Source organism: Pseudopipra pipra, chromosome 10, assembly GCF_036250125.1.
Source record: "Pseudopipra pipra isolate bDixPip1 chromosome 10, bDixPip1.hap1, whole genome shotgun sequence".
In the NCBI taxonomy this organism is placed as follows: domain Eukaryota; kingdom Metazoa; phylum Chordata; class Aves; order Passeriformes; family Pipridae; genus Pseudopipra; species Pseudopipra pipra.
In genome coordinates this window covers 2,708,656-2,730,131 of record NC_087558.1, presented here as the reverse complement: position 1 = coordinate 2,730,131, position 21,476 = coordinate 2,708,656, and the positions used below count along the sequence as shown (strand labels likewise).

The window sequence follows — 21,476 nt, the reverse complement described above, 5'->3', positions numbered from 1 at the left end:
CAACAACAGGGATTTACTAACAAATACTGATGTAGTTTCTTGTAGAAACCCACTACAAAATTCCTATTCAGAGTGGGAGGAGAACTGCACTTCAGATTTGTATTTTTACATGACCTCTCTTTTTCAAACAAGCAAGTGCTTCTCCTTCTCAAACAGCCTTTGCTTTCTTATCTCCTCAAACAAACAAACAACAAAAAGAAGGAGGGAAAGGAAAATAAAGCAACTAAATTGCATGTCAGAAATAACTGACCTCTTTAATCATAGATTTATTACAATTCTTTTCTGCTATTCTGTGGTGGTTTTTTTTTTTAAAGAAATATTCTTGTTCATCTCTCAGCTCGACCTCTTTCTCTCTTTCTGAAATCCCCCATGGACAGGAAGGTCACAGCCACACTGATGGTTTATTTTTGTGTTCCAGATTTGACTGGAACAATCAAAAAACCACCCCAAAAAATAACAAGTCTGTGCTTCTCCAGCAATTCCTTCTGACTAAACTCAAGTTTTCCAAACCACAGCACTCCATTCAAACCCTTCAGAGTATTTTCCATAGAAATCTCACTCATTGCTTTAACAGGATTGGTGTATTAATCTGATCAATCAATAATACTCTTCCTTTCATATCTTTAGGATGTTTCCTTCTGGAAACACGATTTGACGAATACTGAACATTTAAACAGAGAAATCATAATTAAAACAACTGAAATTCATGCTCTTTGTGTGTTACAATAGAAATGCTTTTTCTCCAGGCATAAATTGTCAGCTTCCTGAATAAGTTATCAGTAGCAGACAAGGCTTGCAAAACCTTTTTTCCATGTATTTTTTGGAAGGGTGGAAAGTTGTGCCCTGCTCTGGTCCATGGCTGAGCAGGCAAGTACCTTGTGAGATGGCTAGAGGTCCTTTGCCTACCTCTATTCACTTTCCAACTTCCCTGGAAAACATTAGAAGGACCAGTTTGATCTCTTGCCAGTCTTCCAATTCTATCTGAAAATAATTATTGTCAGAGAAAATTAAACCTTCCACGGTGAAACCCTGAAAACTTGCAAAGCTGATTAATCATGAGCTACAACTTCTGCATGTGAGGTGACTTGTTCTGAGGCTGAAGGAATTAAAGACATGACCTCTAAGAGCATTAACATTGCTGGGAAGGACATTAGGAAATATTAAGGCTAATTAAACTAAATATTTTTTGCCCATGTGGATGTAGCATCTCCCTGACTGTTAATTATACTGAGTTTGAATATAAATAATCTGTAGCAGATATTTTCTAAAGAGAATATTCACTGGAACGATGCAAGAGGAAGTTTTGGTAACACACAGTCTGAGATGTATCTCCAGACACTTCTGCTCTGATCCCTTTTGGTGCAGAACATCTTTACTTAATATTTTTAATTGTTACCTTTCCCTTCCAAAGGCTTAAAGAGATCCTTGTCCTTTTGAAAAAAAGGTGGAGAAATCCTAAAGACATGAAAGACAGTTTGGCAACTAAATAACTCCCCCCACCTGCAGAGCCTTCACTCTGCCCCTCCTACTCCCTCAGCCTCATTGTGCTCCCCTGGAAATTTATTCCCCAGGAAAAACTGAAAGCAAGAACCGAAGAATTAGCATTGGAAATAGGCAGGAGGATCTGAGTATCCAGATTGGGGGAACAGATTTCTCCACAACGTGAACAATGAAGTCATGCAACTTCTGCAGATAAATCAGCATGAGAGTGATGTTCATCTGAAAGAGGCCTAAAACATTCCTGAGGGGCAGAGCAAGGAGATTCCCCAAACCTTGGAGCAGATGAGCAGTTGTTTTACTCCAAAAGAAGCAAACTCAAAGCTTTTAAGGGGGGATTTGATTACTGCCTGCTGCTTGTGTAGGGAAAAAAGGCCTATGATCCCTCAGGACACAAGCAGGAATCACAGAACCCCAGAATGGTTTGGGCTGGAAGGATCTTAGAGCTCATCTCATTCCACCTCCTGCCATGGCCAGGGACACTTTCCACTGGACCAGCTTGCTCAGAGCCCCATCCAGACTGGCCTTGAACATTCCCAGGGATGTGAAACCTCTCTGGGAATCTCTTCCAGGGCAGTGGATTTCCAGTAAGCAGCAGATCTCAGTTTTTTGTTGTGGTTTTTTTTTGTTTGATTGTTTGTTTTTGTTTGTTTGGGTTTTTTTAAACAAATTATGACAGTGAAAATCTGTTGCATATACATTCTGTTTCCTAAACCTGATGTTTCTAAATGCACAACTTGTCTCCCAAACCTGATGCTTTCTAACTGTGAATATTACAGAGACAGTCCCAGGACAGATGTATTGTCTTGCAAAGGGAAAGAATTCTGTCCTACAATGAGCTGTCAAACTCTGTGATTTTCACATCCCACTGTCTCCTCAGAGTCAATGTCACTGTGGCTTTAAAAATCCTCTGCAAAAACCTGGATTTCTTTGCTTGCCTCCTGTTGCTGAGAAAAGGATTTCTCCAGTAATAGAGGCTAAACGACTGTGTATCCAGGATTGAGGAAGGCTAAGGAGAGGGCTCTGTGGAGCAGCACAACTCTAGAAAGTGTCTCAGACACGTTTAGGGATGGCAGCTCTTCCCACAGGGAGGGAACCAGCCCTCAGCCCTGCTGGACAGCAGGAAGGGAGCAGGAAGGGGACAGAATTGCAAGGCCAATGCCTTGGAATCATGGAGAGGTTTGGGTTGGAAGGGACCTTAAAGCTCATCCAGTTCCACACCTGCCATGGGCAGGGACACCTTCCACTAGCCCAGGGTGCTCCAACCTGGCCTTGGACACTTCCAGGGATGGGGCAGCCCTGGGCAACCTGTGCCAGGGCCTCCCCACCCTCAGAGCCAAGAATTCCTTCCCAAAATCCCATCTTACCCTGCCCTCTGGCAGTGGGAAGCCATTCCCCCTTGTCCTGGCACTCCAGACCTTGTCCCTCTCCCGTTTTCTTGGAGCCCCTTCAGGTGACAAAAGCTAAAAACTGACAACAAAGGAAAAGTCTTTTCAAGATCCCTCAACCAGCAGGGACGTGTGCCATCATAATACCAAGGAATTTTTTGTTCACAGTGTTTTCAAATCTTTCTTCTACAAAGGCTACAAATAAGGGAAAAAAAACCATTTTGACATATCCCACTCAAGTGTGAAAGTAACCTTTAGCTTTAATAGTTTATTCAGGAACTATCCTGGTGTTTTTAATTAGCTAATGCTTCACTAAGATCTGCAGTCCCCAAAAGAACATAATAGTTCCATAAAATGGCTCTGTTTTAATTTCTCTGGTTTTAATGTAGCATCTCCCATCCCACATCCCAACTGTAATTAGCACAGCTAATTACTGAAACTGTATGAAGCATAGTTGCAGTTGCCATAATAAGTATATTTAGTGTATTTCTAAGTACATTACTGGTATTACAGAATTTATTATGAAGACAGTAAGGAAAACAATGTTCCAATGCCATTGAATACTCATGGGACTGGCAGAGGGAGGGGGGGAAAAAAAAGGTTATTCTTATGGAAATAGCAGATTTCTCCAATGAATTAGGTGATTTCCATGATACCAAGTGCTTATGAAATTTTTGTTACATAAAAATCTGTTCACTGGGGGAAAAAAGGGGGGGGAGAGACAACACAACAAACCTCCTCCAACAACTGGTAAATCACTACTTTAAAACAACTGCCATGAAAGGGGGAAAAAAAATGTATTTTACAAGCTTTAAACCACATCAACAATATTACTCACTGACAGAGAGCCCATAAAATTCAAAACCTATTAAAAAAGGAGTCTCATATCTTTGAGGTTTGATAATAAATTCCAAAGATGTGAAATCCCTTTTTAATAGGCTTTGGATATTAAGAGCACCATTTCCCTCCAGTGAGATTATAAGGCCGAATTTACAGATCTCACACGATTTCAGAACAACTCAACCAGGCAAAACTCTGCTCACCCTGATCTGTGCCAGGGATAAAGACAGTGAACTCTCCAAATTTATCTTCCACTGACAAATGTTAATTCCTGTCAGAGATCACTTACATAAATAGTGGGATATTATCTCTTTGCACGTGTATCATTCTCTCCCGAGAACCCATATGAGGTCAGTGGAAAAGAAACCAAAATTACAAGTTTAGCAGCTGGTGCTACAGCACCTTAAACATCTTGCCATGATGTTCACAAAGCACAGATATCTCTGAGCTTGGTTTTAATTCAAACATGGAGCAATTTAAACACATAACCTTGGGAAGGGGCACAAGCTCACCTATCAAACAGCATTTCAGTGAGAACAAAAAGCAATGCCAGCCTTTAAGTCCACACTTAGGATCTACACTTAGATGTAAGTGTAAAAGTGTGACATTTAGGGTTGAGAAGCTAATCTTGGTAAATATTCGTGTTTTCAAGGCGTGAGACATGCGAGATTTACTCATTTGCTCATCTGGTACACCAAGGAACATTTCCAATTGATGAGGGATTATATTATCAAGCTCATTATCAGACCTGAGATGCAAGTTGTGGAAATGTTACAGACTATATAGAATTTTTAAAAATATTACAGAAAAAAAATAACCCATCAACTGCCAATACATAAAAGTTTAGTGTAAAAAACCCCACAATGTGACCGAAGAACCGAAGCATCAAATGCAGAAGTTCTTAGAATTAATCTCTTAAAACTATTAGAAGTGTTTAATGCATCCCAAAAACCTGTTAATACCTTTGCTCCAGAGAGTTCCCAATTGAAGTTCCTATTTTGCCATGGATTTTTAGTGAGGAAGCCCATCCCTCTCCTCCATCTGCTTAAGGGATTCCCATGGAATCACAGCAATTTAACCACTGAGTTACAGTTCTGGGGGGCACAAAACTTCCCCAGCTAAAAGCAGCTTAACTACACCAGCTTTACTCCTTGCAGAGTAAAGTGTGAGTTGTCCCTGACACGTGGCTTGTGCTGGCACAGCTGCTGAACCTGAAAATTGCACTGACATCTGGGATCACACCACATTATCTGATGCCTTCACTGGGAAAGGACCAGATCTGTGAGTGTTTTAACCCCTGCAGTGACTCAAAATTAGCACATCCACGCTTATTGTATCATTTACCCACAAAACCAGCAAAGTTCAGCACTGGAGAGGGTGGGAATGAAAGATAACCCTTTTGACTGTCAGGAAAATACAACCTGTAAGATGTATTTTCTGTTAATCCTGAGGGCACACTGCCTTTGTATGGCAGATAAACATGGTCCTGTGAGACCACTTGCTGATTCAGCAGAATACATCCCTATCCAGGAGCTGGGGAATCAAACACCACCTTTTATATGGGCCAGATTATCAAAAAGGTGTTTTCTCATCCCTGGAAGTGTCCAAGGCCAGGTTGGATGGGGCTCTGAGCAACCTGGGCTAGTGGAAGGTGTCCCTGCCCATAGCAGTGGAACTACATGGACTTTAAGGTCCTTTCCCACCCAAACCATTCTGTGATTCTATGAAACCTCTTTGGAAGTAAATCACAAAGATATAAAAGACAAAAAAACCCCAACAAAACAACAACAACAAAAAGTTGACCCCTAAAAAACTAAAATCAAACAAACACACACTAGAAAACCCAACCAACCAAAACAATAACCAGTCCATAGTTACAGTTCTCCTTTGTGCCTCTTATTCTACTTCAGCCAAGAAAAGCCTCCATGGAATATTTTATCAATTTGTATGAAAACAGTGCAATGCCCTCTATTAAATACCAAGCAGGACTTCCCACGTTACCCAGCACTGCTAAATCTTTGATGACTATGTTTTAAGAGCCCAACAATCTTCCTTCCAGGGTCTGAAATCCTGATTTTTTTTACCCTCAGCCTGGAGCAAAGGTTTTTACCACCCCAGAGCTCAGCTTGTCACAGGTTTCCCTGGTGCTGGAGCCTGGCCAGAGTCAGTGGTGCCACCACAACCTCTGCAGCAGCACCACCTTTCCATGCAGATTGTGACCACTTGGGGCTAAAGGTGTGATTTTTCTGATAAGGGCAACCTCTCAACCAAAGCTCAAAATCCCAACCAGGAATTCCTCCCTCAGTGTCTCAGATGGGACATGAAGACAAAGTGAATAAAACACGTTATTCTTGCAGTCACTGGCTTGGTGCTTTTGGCATCTGCATGAAAACTCTACCAAAGTTATTTTTGCAAGGACTTAGTAACGCATGACTGGTATTTTTTCCTCTTAAGGACTTCTTCTGAAATAGCATTCTATACTGGCAGGGCAGCTAAATCAAGATTTTCCTAAATCGTCCACACTTTGCAGCATTTTATAATTTAGAATCATAAAATCTGGTAGAGAATCATGTTTGCACCAAACCACAACCTCAAAGAAGGTACAAACTCCAAAATTGTATTGTGGAAACACTGAAGAACATGAAAGGCACTGCTTTTCACTAATATTTTCTTCCAAGTGTTTCTTGGTAAATTACCCACACTGGAAAAGTTTGTGGGTTTTGGTTGTTGTTGGGTTTTGGGGTTTTTTTCCCATTTAAATAGTCAAAAGATGAAGAGCAGCAGAAGCACAGAGGGTTTAATTCAAAATTTCCTTCCTGGTTAAATCATTCTGGGTGAAGAGCACCAGAGCTGCTCAGGTCTCACAACTCTACAGACCAATCAAACCACTGACCTAACAATAAAGGTACAAACATATTCATGTATTTCCTTCCAGAAAGGAAAAAAAAAACTGTGAGGGAAACTTTAAATTTGAGACATTCCTTGGGAAACAGAGTGAGACATAATTATTCTTGGAAAAGGGAGCTCTAGAAATGACTGGCATTGCATGTGCAGCCACACAGCCCCCAAAGTGAATCTCCTTCAGTGAGTAATGATCAGGAATTCCAAAGGAGGTTGTTCTGTCTGGTGTCCTGTTCACAGCCTTCACTCTGCTGCTGCAGCTGAGGATTCACTGAATCCACAGGGATTTAAGGTGCCATTGAAGGATTGGCACCAGATTGAGCAGATAACCAGGGATTCAAAAGTGCTCTGTGTGGATATTTGCTGATGCCAACTCCCTGCTCCGAGTGTCAGGTGTCAGTGAAAGCCCCCGAGGCAATGTATGTTGGGCATTTCATGGAATCATGGAATTGTCTGCATTGGAAAGGACCTTAAAGCCCATCTCATTCCACCCCCTGCAGGGACACCTTCCACTAGCCCACGCTGCTCCAAGCCCTGTCCAACCTGGCCTTGGATACTTCCAGGGATCCAGGGGCAGCCACAGCTTCTCTGGGCAACCTGTGCCAGCAGCAAACTGAAAAAATACCAACACTTTTATGGAGAACAACAACCTTCTGGACTATTTTTACATGCTGATTACTTAGACCTTCCTGGCACATCTCAGGCTGCTTTTGGGGGGTTTTTTTCCCCCATTATGGTTTAAACAGTTAATCTTGTACTGTGTGAAACCTGCCAAGCACAGTTAACATTTTGTTCTGGCACTTCTCCCCTGTGTTCTGTGGATTCAGCAGGAGCCCTGAGCACCTGCCTCTGCTGCCCTTCCTGCAGGGAACTGCCCTGGCCCAGCTGCTGAGCATCCTGTGGTCAGGAGATTCCCACCTGTGCACAGCATTTCCAGCCCACAGGTGCCTTCCCACCCCCCTCAGCTGCTCACCTGCCTCCGAACACAAAGCTCCCATCAGCAGGAAGAAGTAGCAAAGCGTGACAAAAAAAAAATCCCCACCTTATGCTGAGCCATTTGTGCAGGATAAAAATGCCTCTCATATTTCCATTTTTCGTTCTTTTTCCTGATCAGACAAGATATATCCCATTCCTTCTGGCATAGGAAAGCCTCACCTTTGTATGATTTTTAAAACAAAACCCACTCTAAGCAGCTGACAGTGAAAATTTCCAAGGGACAGTAAACACTGCCTGCATTTAAACCTCATTATTCTTAAAAATCATCTCTTTGTTATGGGGAAGCAAATGCAAGCAGATTTGCCAGCTGTGTAATTCCACTGAGTTTTCATGTCCACTGTGGATTTTTTAAGTTGCTTTAGTTATGAAACCCAGACTTGAGTTTTTATGGAGCCTGCACGGGTCAAAGAGAATTTTTCCAGTGACTTCAATAGGCAGTGGATTAAGCTCCGTGTGAGATGCAAATTAACTGAGCCTGATTAACAGCAGTGCTGCACTTGAACCTGATCTTGAGCTGGTGCAGTAGTTCTTCAGTGAGAAGAGCAGCTGCTGAAGAGGGCAAAAATCAAAGAGCAATTTCCTCCACAATGCAACTCATCAGAAAAAAAAAATCCTGGAAGAGATCAGCCTTGCCCGAATTCATTCAGTCTCCTCTGCAACAGGCACAGGAAAGGCTGATTGAGAAGATAAGCTCTGTATCAACACACCTTGGAACATCTGTTGCCCTAAAATAAACTTCAGCTTCATGGGAAATATGAAGATGTGCATCTCTGACTGGAAGACGTGAAACGTAATTTCATTAATGTAATGCTGTAAAACACCTTTTTAACTTTAGGAATGTGTCTTAGATTTGGAAAATAATTTTAGATGCCACAGGCTTTTTTAACAATAAATGTTCCAGCCAGCATCTGAGAAGCTGCTCATCCCACCACACTGTCAGGCTCCAATCTGGCAGAGGTCTATAAATGGACTTGTGTGCACTATGAGTAATTCCACTGACTCACAGGGGTGGCTCAGACAATATTGCTAAACAGATGCCCAGATTTGGGGCCTCAAAATACACATGTCCCTCTGACAGCTCAGAGACACTCCGAGCCTGCTCGTATTTCAAAGCTTGAGTGGTTCAGAGCTGGCCTGAAAACAGGCAGTGGCAGCTTTGCCAACATCACTGGAATGCAGGAGGAAAACATGTCTCTGAGGCTGGGCAAGGGGTGTGAGGGCACACACCTGGAATGCCAGCACTACCTGGGCAGAGCCAGCCCGGGGCACCATCATGTCCCTTCCTGCTGGGAGAAGTGCTCTGTCACACTCCTCCCCTAAGAGCACCAGGATTTGGTAAAATCCTGGTTAACCAACATTCTCCCTCCTCACTGGCTTTGTTACCCCAAAGGGATCAGTTCTGTGCTGCTCCCAAGCCCTGGGCTGTCCCAGCTGCAGCTCAGCTCCAGGGCTTTGCTCCAAGCACAGTGTCATGCTCAGGTTTCCCCGGTCTCCTCCTGGGGTCAGAGCCCCTAAAACCTCTTCTTAGAAGACAAGACACTTCCTTACAAGGAGCCCAAATGCTTGCAACCAGAACATTCCTGCCAATGGGATTCAAGGGGAAGCCATTTGTTTTTCACAGACCATCAATGCTTGACATGAATTACTGATAGTGATGCTCCCTAAAATTCTTTCCACGACTCCAGGGTTCCATCTCATCAGTTCCCTGACTCAGGGACTGGGTTTGCACTGGGACAAGCAGAGCTGTGTCTTGGTGCCACCACAATTTCCTACGCTTGGCTCTGACCCCAGGGCTGCCTCTTATTTTCTTCCCTGTGCAGTTGATGCTCAGCCTCTCCTGCTTATTTACATTTATTCTCCCCTTATGATAAACATTTCCAGCTTAGTCCACACCACTGTTCAGTTCTGAGTCCTAATGGATTTAAGCCGAAGGAGGGATGGTTTAGATTGGATATTAGGAAGGAATTCTTGGCTATAAGGGTGGGGAGGCCCTGGCACAGGTTGCCCAGAGAAGCTGTGGCTGCCCCTGGATCCCTGGAAGTGTCCGAGGCCAGGTTGGACAGGGCTTGGAGCAACCTGGGATGGTGGAAGGTGTCCCTGCCCATGGCAGGGGGTGGCACTGGATGGGCTTTAAGTCCCTTCCAACCCAATCCATCCTGGGATTCTAAGTGTGCCCTGGACACCTGCTGATATAATCCGTGACATAGTGCATAAGAATATAACCTTAATTAACACTATTACTTCATCTGCTAAAAGCTCCTTCTTCCCAAGGAGCTGATGTAGCAAACAGATTCCATAAAAACCCCTTCAACTGCTGAGTTCTTTTAACACCAGACAAGTAAACCCCTGCATGTTCTGCTGACCTACCCAGTGATAACTGCTTTTAAACAAACACCTTTCTGTGCTATTTTGTATAGTTCACCATTTGTAGTCACGAGTCATAATTCTGGAATTGTTGAAGTTATTCTGATTTTTTTTTGGAAAAGTTTTAAGATTCAATTTATTTGCAAAAGGAATCAAATAGAAATAATGACTGATTAAAATAAGTCTGTGAGGAAAGCAAACAGCACAAAATAGATCTCTCCCTGTGCCTGTGGATTCAAATTTTTACTTCATTTGCTCCACTAAGAGGTTTTCTCATAATAAACAGCAAACAGCCAAGTTCACTTGGAAGGAGAATTTCAATATATGTGTTTGCTGAAGAGTGTAATCACATCAGAGCCTGAACTACATGAAAGAGAATATTTCTCTGGGTCACAGACCATTCTGCTGCTGTGTTGCTGCACAGAAATTCAGTCTGTGAAACACCTCCCGTGGGGCTGAAACAGCAACACTCTGACCAGGACTGCAAATAACAAAGAGTCCATAACCCTGAGGGCGTTTTATACAAAGCCTGCAGAGATACATGAACTTCTGATAAGCTCAGGAAATCCTTAGTGACCAGCAGAACCCTCATCTTTCTGATTGTGGATGGTTAAAGTAACCAGGGAATCTCTGCTGGACTTCTTAAAAACAGAAGGAGAAGATCTCTAAGTGTTCATATTGATTTTTGTACCAGACATTCGAGCGAGAAGTTACTCCTTACAGTCCACAAAATAAGTTTGCAATGAAACATAACTGAGCTAAATAAAATCTCACCAGTCAAGATGGTTCACTAAAATGAACCCCCACACAGCTAAAATTTCAAACCATCACAAATCCTCCCCATCCCTGGAAGTGTCCAAGGTCAGCTTGGACAGGGCTTGGAGCAACCTGGGATAGCAGAAGGTGTCCCTGCCCATGGCAGGGGGTTGGGACTGGATGAGCTTTAATGTCCCTTCCAACCCAAACCATTCTGGGATTCTATGCTCTTCTTAACATATGAAGTTTCAGCATTTAAATTCCAATTTTTACCTCCTCATTTACGGTGCTGTTTCTTCTTCCCCTCGGAAGAGAAGAGTTAAACCCAGAGCACGAGCTCGGCAAGGTTTGGAAGGGAGCACTGCATTCTGCAGGGAGGCCAGAGAATGCACATAGTTCATTAAATAATGTGAGTAGTAATGAGGGTTTACACAAATCAAACAGTGTGTTAGGTAATTGTAATGCTGCTTTGTGGGAAACCACCTGTCAGGAAGCACTTCCAGCCGAAGACTCAATCTGCTGCCGTGCCTCCAGATGATTTCTAATTAGTGTAAACTTCATCTGTGGCATGGAACCAACATATTAAAGAGGTATCTGGGTTTTTCTGTTTGCCTGGCTTGGGGGTTTTCTGTAGATTCTTTCACTCCTCCCAGCATTGTAAAAAATGGCTTTTGTTTTTGTATGAGCCTTTGAAGAAAGCTCTTTTACCAAGAGTACTAAGAAAAATTACAGCCTTTCATACAAACAGGGGAGAAAAAAGCCCAGCTCTGGAAAAAAAAAAGTCATAAAAAGGTTCAAGTTTATCACCCAATGTAATCCTTAACTTCAAAAGGTTAAGGTTGTGTACACCTCTGGCAGTGACAGGAGTGTCAATAAACATCACTTGAGTATTTTGAGGATTGGTTTTTAAATATCAAACACCATTTTAATGACTACCAAAGATAGTGATGGATGTTCTAATAACAGAGCAGCCTGAAAATTCCCATCCCCCCTAAAAAAATCCAAGCTGTTTGAAGGAGAAAAGATGAGTAACTGAGGGTGGTCCTGGTGGCTGCAGTCACAGAAGGATCACAGGGATCACAGCCTGATCTCCCTGTGCCACATCCACAAACCCAGAGGAGATCAAAGCCAAACACCGGGACACAAATCACCCCCTTCCAAAGAAAAAACAAACTGTCAGGAAGCAGCAAATCTGCATTTAAAAGGTGCAGTTTCACAGTTCAATCTTAGAGTGGTTTTATTCCTTTATTCTATACCTGCCCATAAAAAGAACGCCAAAATTAAGAGTGTCCCCTGTCCCTGCCTCACACTGAGTCCTTGTCCCCAGGAGCTGCCAGCAATGACTCATTTTAAAGCAACAGCATCTCCTCAGCCCTTCATTATCAGCTAATCACCAAAACCTGGGGTACATCCTCCAAATCCTGCACTGCTTCATTGTTTTCTGACGTAATTATTACCAAGAATTTCCCAGATCTACCCAACACATTGTTCAACAGCAACAACAAACAAAAAAAAAAGGCAAAAAGAGCTGAGCAGATGGAATAACAAGGTCCAGAATATCACACCAAAGAAAATGCCTTTTGCCTATGATTTTAAAGGCCATGGAAGACACACTCAAGAAAGGGGTGCTTTTCAAAGAGGAAGCCTCGAGTCTTACAGGCCCAGGGAATCACCATCCCTGGAAGTGTTCAAAAAACATGTGGATGTGGCACTTGAGGACATGGTTTAATAGAAAACATGGTGGTGGTGCTGGGTTGGACTTGATGATCTTTAAGAGTTCTTTTCCAACCTTAATGGTTTTATGGAGACTAAAAACATTTTTTCATTAAAAAAAAGAAAATCCACAGAGACAATATTCCCTTGAAGCTCAGAGGAGAGATTTAAAACACTGGATAAAATTTAATTTTTTTAGTAGCTGAAAATACCCCTACAAATGCAAACAGAGCTGGATGAAAGAGAATCCTACATGCCCATTCATCCATGCTTGGAGCCAGCTAAGCCTGTGCTGTGTTGCTGAACATCCCCAACACTTCTGCTGCACTCTTCAGTTCCTCCTTATTAAAAATAAAACAATAATAAAGAAAGGATTAACAACCAGACTCGAGGTGAACAGCTGTTCTAATGAAACCTCTGGCCACAACAGAATTGCAAAGCAGCCCAGGTCTCTCAAGAAGCCTCAATATGTCAAGTCTACTTCTCTGCTGTTGCTAAAGAATGTTAGCGTGAATTTTGGGGTTTGAGTGTGATCAGTGGGGTGAGGAAAGTCACTTTACTCACAAACTTTCCAATTTGATCTGGAAATCACTCAACAGAATAACAATCTGATATGGAGTTATTCAAGTAATGCTGTTCTTAGTTATAAAAAGCCCAAATTCCTAGAGTCTGTGTAATCTGCCTGCCCCTGAGCCCTAACTAGCAGTGGGGAACTAACTGTGGCATAACAAAAGCTGTCTGAGATTCCCTTCCTCCCTGGAAAGCAATCAAGACGTGTGTTTTCCCAGAATGATTGGTTATATTCATTAACTCAAGCTGCACAGAGAGTATCTTTCACTCAATTAATCTCCAAGCTTGGGGATGATGGTACTTGTGAATCATCTTGCCATTTCTCATTGCTTGGCTACCTATAATTTTGTGCTGCACTCCTGCTCCTGCTCAGAGAGGGGAGAGCAGTGATGAATGGCAGCAACTCCCATCAGGGCTATTTTGGCATCCTGGTGACAACCTACAATAGGGGCTTTCTAATTAAAGCTCAGGAGAGCAAAGCTTCTCTGGTAATAATAGATGTTGTGTGCTCTGGTGAGTAGTTAAATTTGCTCCAAGTTAAGTCTGAAGCCACAGTTCCCACCAAACAGACTGTTAAATTATTTTAATGGGTCAGGGGGTGAGTTCCCACATCCCCAGACACCTCACAGCGAGGATCTGCCTGGATTGGGAATTGGTGTCTCACCCACCTGCCAGGAAATAAAAAGTGAACACCTGGGCTGTGCAGAAAATGCACCATCGACAGCAGCAAGAGGAAGCAGACCTGTGGTTCTTAAAGAGTGAGAGCTGCAATCATGAGCCAAATGAGAAAGAGAGTCCCAGCTCCTGACTCTGTCAGAGACAGCACAGCTGTCACAGAGATCAGCTCAACTGTGCCAGTCTCCTTCCCCCACATTCCAGCAGATCCCTTCAGTCAGAAGGACGAGTTATTCCAGGTACAGGGCTGGAAAAGGAAAGCGTCGTTCAGCACAGCATCCAAAGAATAGATGGAGAGAAGCACAAAACCTCCATTTCAACACCCCTAATTATATTTCAGGAAACTAAGAATAAAAATGCGAGTCCTCTCCGCAAGTCCCAACTTTTATTTCTTTTCACGCTTTGAAGCTGGAAACACATGAACAAGGAAGTTGGGGATATCTTCCTATTTTCCAAGCTGGTGCTGATCTGCTTAAGTCAAAAATCTGAATTCCCAATACAAGAACTGCCAGTTGAGTGTCAGTCCACAAGTCCCCGTGAAGAACCTCTACGTCATCCTACAACAAGTAGCTTCACAAAATCTGTAATAAGAGAACTCCTTCACAAAATCTGTAATAAGAGAACTCCTTCACAAAAATCTGTAATAAGAGAACTCCTTCACAAAAATCTGTAATAAGAGAACTCCTTCACAAAAATCTGTAATAAGAGAACTCCTTTGTGTTTATTTTCAGGCTGCTGACCGATACCATCAACCTAATTCCTGTTTTGGGGCAAAACAATTCTGAATTTGCTCGTGGCCCTTTATTTAAGAAACCCAGGGTTTAAAACCTCAACCACACAAGATGATTTAAAGGGTGTCCAAATCTCAGGTGTAATAATGAGCTACAGCTACTTGAATTACTTCAAGGAGGCTGCATTTGCAAGGTCAGGCAGTAGCCTGGAGTTCCTGGAACAATCCAGTTGTGTTCAGCCTTTATATCCCATTTCCCTCCCAGCAAGGTATCATTCCTCAAATATGTCGAAGTGGGAGTAGAAACACAAATATTAGAAAAGCAGAATAGTAGAAATAAAGATGACAGTTGCTAATCTCTTCCAGAAAAAAGCTTTTAAATGGGCTCTCACAATAAATTATTCCACCTACCACATAAAGTAGCACAAGTTTGACTGTAAGAAGCAGCCGATGATGAATTTTAATCGTTTTCAACCTGTGTAATTATTACAGAAAATGATTTACAAGCTCCACCAATTAATCAACCCAAACAGCAGCTTGCAATATTCACCTGTTCATAGGCAATGCTCCTGTTTTATCTGGAAAGGTCAGAACAGGTGGGGGGACACAAGGTGGTGACACCCAGTGCGGGGTTTGTGACGGAGGCGTGATGGAACCTGACCCAGAGGCACTTCTTGTTCTGTGGTACCACCATCCCTCCCCAAAACAGCCTGGGGCACCTTCTTGGGCACATCCTGGGCTCCCCAGGCAGCTCCACAAGCTCTTCCACAAATACTGATGGCATTTGGTGCCGCAAACCCAACGGGACAGAGGCAGAGCCACAGCTCAGACACAGCTCTTGTCTCCACACTGCCACAGGGGCAATTCCTAGGTGTAAATAAGGTTTCCTCACCGCAGGAGCCAATGTTTTAACTCAACAGTAGGTCAGGGAAACTCTAGAATCCCTGAAAACAGTTTCTCAGATTCCCCATCACATTGTCAAGTGAGAGGAAGAACGAGCCAAGCCACAGCTCAACGGTGACAGCTGGAAATAGAGGCTGGAGTTTAAAAACTTGCATCAGCACCTATTTAGTTAAGGATGAAGCAGGTGCAGAGCCCAGCTCCTCACCTGGCACAAACCTCTGCTGAAAACAGTGATTTATAGGAGCTGTTTCTGCCCTACTTGCTTTTGGGGCTGTTAGGATCAGGACTGTAATTCTGCCTGGCACCAGCCCGCATAGGAGGAAACTTTCTGCTTTGCAGAAGACAATAGCCAGGAGCCACACTTATCTTTTGCCACAGCATTTCAGTTGCCAAATTACACAGTATAACACTGCTATGATGCCACAAGAAAATGGTATTTGAAATTATTCAACAGGCTGTGCCAGGAAGTTTTTGGGATGATACTTCCCAGCATGAAGATTAAAACCTCCTCTGGTTCTGCTAAATCCAGTCTGTCTTTATCCTTTGTATTCCTCATTTTTAGTGTCTAGAAAAAAATAACCTCTGCAGCATATCATGATCCGAAACATCTGGAGTGTTTAATCTACACACAGAAATCAAGACTAGATAAAAGGAACTTTTAGATTTGCTGCTCTTAGGAAATTGTCAGAGATGGAGAAACGAGGGTGAAGGGATACAGAACTTTAAAACCCCCAAGAGGTACAAGGTGATACCAGTATCAGAAGCTACTGTAATTTTTCTTTCAGACAAAATCTGGAGCAGAACTGCATCCATGGACAAATGGGAAGCAAGAGGATGCACCTTGTTCCTTATCCAGCATCTCAAACTCTTCCCAGTGACAGCATGTAAATAAAACACACCCTGAACCATCCTACCTGGGAAATGCATCTTCCTGAGCTTGGAAGAACAGAATACATAATGAGAGGATGCTTTCCAAAGAGGGATAAAGTGATAAGGAGGAGTAAAATCAGACAGATACCCACGGGCCTTACCCATTCAGCTGCCAACTTTGTGCAGAGCAAGAGAGAAAGTGTGCAACACACACTGGGAGAGAAGGAGAAAGGAAGGGCACATGAAAACAAGGAGTGTGAGAGCACATGAGGAATCCTCCTGAAGCCCTTGTGAGGTTAAAGGGCAAAACTTCAGGAGGAAGGCAAACTTGTTGCTCAACTGATTTAAAAAAAACCAACAAAACAACAAACCCCAGCACTTCCTGCAACCACAATCCAGCCTCCTTCTTGCTCCACATTAGTAAGAGTGATAAACCAGAGCTTCACAACACTAGTACACAGGGGAGGAATAATGTATATTTTTAAAATCTCTGCCTCAAATTAAGGCGCATTTTGATGCTGAAAATGAAGTTATTCAGCAGGCTTAACATTTTTTTTTTGTTAAAAATCTGCATACATTAAATAACAACCTATTCTCTGTGCCAGCAGGTAGCAATTATCTAGTTAGTGCCTCCCCAGACTAAACCCACAACCTTCAAAGCAGAGCTGACACATACTGTGGTTTTTTGTACAACATCCAGCACAGAACTGCAGGCCTTGGAAAGAAAGATGTTTGTTTCCAAAGTGACAATGAGATCTGAGTTCAGGTCAGAACCCTCATAAAACCAAGACACTCTATTTAAGTGTCAGATTTGGGAAGGAACCATAGGAAATATCGAGTAACTTGCACACAGAGGAGCAAATTCTTCAGCCTTTTAGCTCTTGTGATAAAGACCCATGCACAGACTGCCTTCTCCACAGCCAGCAAGGCAAAGTTTAATCTGTTTATTTAAGTTTTAATTGACCTTGAATGTTTAAGTGAGGAAACACTGAAACCACGTTACCAGCACAGAACAAACATCAGCCTACACATTAAGTCCCCACTCATATTATTGACAGGTTTCTCTCTAAAAATGGAAGAGAACTTTAGTGACAAGACCCTGTTTTTATTCTCATCGCTTTTTTGATCTGAATTTTTGCCCTGCTGGGGATAATCAAGAGAAATAAGAGTGTGTAAAAACCACATATAAAATATTATTTGTGAAAAAATAAAGGTCTATATTCAGATACCAAAAACAGGCAGAACCACCAATAATGAAGCATTAATTTCTTATTTTCTAGGACATAATCCCTCCCTTGCTTGCTCTGCCAATAAATGCCATTTCTCCATGACCTAATTCTTGCCTCTGCTGTGACTTGTACAATTTTTTTTGCCATTCTCTCATTTCCTCCTCTATTAATGCATTTCACTGTATTCAGTGGTCACGATTTAGAAGTTTGTAGCTGACTTGACTTGCCAGGCTTTTTTCTTATGCCTCTTACAAGAACATTTTGATAGCTTCAAACTGTGGCAGAGCACAAAAACCCCTCAACATTCAGTGCTTTCCAAAGTAACTGCAAAGTCCAAGTCCCTCTGTTTTGACCATTTAGTTAATTGGATCCTAATTAAGCCAATTCATTACGAGCAGCAGATTTTCACCCTCAGTTTTATACACTGCCTTCCTCCACAAAGATTCTTCTCGCTCGACATTTGTTAATAAACCATTCCTGCAAAACAAACCATCCAATGGCAAAACACGGACATGGGAATTGTTTCTGCCTTATCAGATTTTTGCTGGAACACAATTAATTCATCCCCCACCACTGGGAGCAAGATTGTTTTAAGTCATCAGCAACGAGAACGTTTGCAAACCCCTGGATCAGCTCTGAAGTGTTCTGGTCACATTTTGGTGGCCTCCACACCACCCTGCTCTGAAGTCTTACCTTTCACCAGCCCCGCTGGTCTCCAAGCAGTAGATTTGCTCTCCAAGACGTTCTTAGTGTCTCTCTTCAAGCTCAAACAGAGTTCAGGCTTCAGTTTTCAGTCTGCCTTACTCCTGGCTACCCAGATTGAGGATTTAATTCAATTAACTCCTTTAGCTTCCTTCCACAGAGCAAGAAACAGCCACTGGCATTTTCTGTCGGAATAAGGAAGAAAAAGGCACCAGTGGGTTAGATCAAACCAGCAAGTGCTGTGGCATCTTGGAGAAATATTCTGTACTCTGTGGCTGCCTAATTACAGCCAAGGGGCTCCCTGCTAATACCAATAAAACAGTTTGCACCTCTGGAAGCTGCAGGAGACAGCCCAGCATCGCTTGTGTTTATAAACCTGCCTTCAGCTCTGCGTTTATTTTCCTGCAAGACACCCCGAGCAGGTTGTTAAAAGGATGAAAGGAAATGGCCCCAATTGCACCAGATGAGGTTTAGATTGGACATTTGGAAACATTTCTTCACAGAAAAGGTTGTGAAGCCCAGGAACAGGCTTGCCCACGGAAGTGGTGGAGTTGCCATCCCTGGAAGTGTTCAAAAAACATGTGGATATGGCACTTGAGGACACGGTTAAATTGTGAATATGGTGCCATGCTGATGGTTGGACTTGATCTTAAAGATCTTTTCCAACCTTAACAATTCCATGAATCTATTCAATTTTTCAGGTGGGTTTTCCTTAAATTGCATCCCACTCCCTATTCCCAACCTACAGCACAGCTTAGAGTCCACAACTTCTCAAGAACCAGGACATCTCCAGCCTGACCTGCAAATCTGTGGGGTTTGATGCCAACTGTGAGCATTAAAAATCAAATATTATATACTTTGGTGACTTGATCAGCACTTAAATATCAAATTGCAAAATAAGAGATACAAAGAGGCTTTAGAGACAATTCAAGAGGAAAGCAAAGTTATGGATTTCTGTGCTTCCCGGTGAGCTGATTCCCTTTCCCATACACAGACTCTGGCCCCAAACCCAATACAACATGTTGCAATATCTCCATTTTGTGGCAGATTTATTTTTCATCCAACACACACCTTGTGAGAAGATACAAAACTGACAGTGTGTGGCTTGCATCGTGTCACAGCACTGACAAACCTTCCTGAGTTCTGCAAGGCTGTGATTTATACAGGATATTCACTCTTATCTATAGAGAATGGCTTATAAATTATACACATTTTCTAACCCACTTTGTCTTTCTTCTGCAAGGGGAAGGTCATCTCCTTCCCTCACGTCACACAGGGCAAAGTCACCATGGGAAGAAGACAAACCTGTGTGTACACACAGACTTAATCTCCCTCATAACCATATATCCACTTAAAGCACTTTTTATTCATTTCTATTTTTATACTCTCGAGGGAATAACAGGGGACGTGCTGAATAATGTATATAATTCCATGTCCTCTGTAATGCCAACAAAATTACACTATTTCAAGATACATTAAGTAGCTCACCACTGAGGCATGGGAACACATTAGCAAGGCCATTACACTGCACAACAGAGCAAAAATCACGGATACAACACTGAAATTAAAGAAGAAAAGGATCTGAAAAATTCTTCCACATTGGTTAGGACATTGCAAAATAACTGGCAGCTCTCAAAGCTGGGATATATTGTCATAGTTTTAGTGGGTGATGTGCAACTGGGAATGTGCTGGTCAGAAGTGGCAGCTGAGCCATAAGGAAACCATGGAAAAGCCCCTTGGACACAATCTGAAGAAGGCTGGAGAACTTCTCAACTGATTTTGGTGGGTGCTGGGTAAAACCTATAAAGGAATGAGCTCTGCAGGGCTTGGACTCCAACAAGAACCCAACAGAGATGAAGGCAGATGCTTCCTCCTACCATTTATTTACCCAAATCATAGTTTGCTCTATGACTTTGCTGATTTTCCCTCCTCAGTGCTCTGGTCCAACACACTGACCATTCCCCAACCACCTCCAAAGCCATTAAGCCTCTCCAAAACTCGCTGTTTCTTCTCCAACAGTCAAAAGCACAAATTGGCTAAAAAAAAAAAATTTGTTTTGAGACGTGCTCTTTTCCCCTGGATTGCTCCAACCTGGATATGTCACTTAAAAACACATTACATAAACCTTGACCATCTGATGCCCCACATCTGAACGGATCATTATTTCCAAAAGCATGGAAAGGAGAGGCTGTGCCATGTGTTTAATGGGCAGCTCAACAAGGACAACCTTGTGGATGAATCACCTCATTAGATGAAGCAAAAATTCAACAGGAATTAAAGATCAATTGCCTGGAGTTTCTTTCACCAGCCATGAGTTTTGAAAGCACCTCACTAAAATAAAATGCAATCAAAATGTCCTAACTCAGGTGGGGATGTTTGTAAATACTGATGCACAACTGAATTAAAATATCTTTTTCTCATCCAAATTTCTGCTCGTTGTGCAGTGAGGTTTTTACTCCTTCACTTTGGCTTTGTAAGATAAAGCTGAGGTAAAAGCAGGTGGTAAATTCTCGCAATTGAAACACAGTTTCATGATGTTCCTTAGCACTCACTGCAATTCCCACCATCTCACCAATAAACACTGAATTTTCCTACCAGCTGAGAATCCTCTTCTCACAATAAATCTTCATTTTCACTGACCAAGATACGAATAACACACGGATTTTGCAGCTTTCCTCAATACCAAACTAACTCATTGACCAAAATCAACATGAGTTTCCTCACAAAACTCCCTGGACTTTGGAATGAACTCTCACTTCTTCCCCCTGCAAGGTAAGATCTGTTTCTGTGTCCTTGATGTGCATTTGAATTTCCTCTTAAAATTCCTGAGGTGATTATTTTGGAAGGGCTGTGCTGTTCAGACCGTGTTCCACAGCCACCTGTTGTGACAGCAAGAAAAAGAAACCCCACCAGTCTCTTATTACCAGGTTTCATCACATTATATTCAAATTACAAACTAAGATGGCTTATGAATATTTCCTTTTGAATTAAAATGCCAGTTTCTCATGTGAAATGGAGTTTATGATAATTCAGAGCTTATCTTCACTGCTTGATGTCTTTGTCCTTTCTTAGGTAAATAGTCTGAGTATCACATCCATGAGAACTGTCCTTTGACTTATTCTGGAACTTAACTAACTTGACCTTTTTTAAATAAAATCATCCCCACACAGAGTTTTATTGTTGGTCTCTCCTCAAATTTCCATACCAGATGGAGCAGAAATTTTAGAGGCACTGAACCAGAAAGAGAACAAACCAAGAAAGATCTTTCCTTCATTTCAAAGCGAAATATTTAAAAATACCCCAAAAGAAACCATCCTTTCCATGACTCTTACAGACTTTAAC

General features: G+C 42.3%; 1 long non-coding RNA gene across 1 annotated transcript in view; it reads right to left on the bottom strand.

The window, feature by feature from the left end:
- LOC135419427 (uncharacterized) overlaps positions 1 to 21,476 on the bottom strand; it is a 123,546-nt gene that overhangs the window by 79,588 nt on the left and 22,482 nt on the right. Inside the window, exon 2 of the long non-coding RNA XR_010432982.1 lies at positions 18,126 to 18,319. This is a non-coding gene — a long non-coding RNA (uncharacterized LOC135419427). The remainder of the gene's footprint in view (positions 1 to 18,125; positions 18,320 to 21,476) is intronic.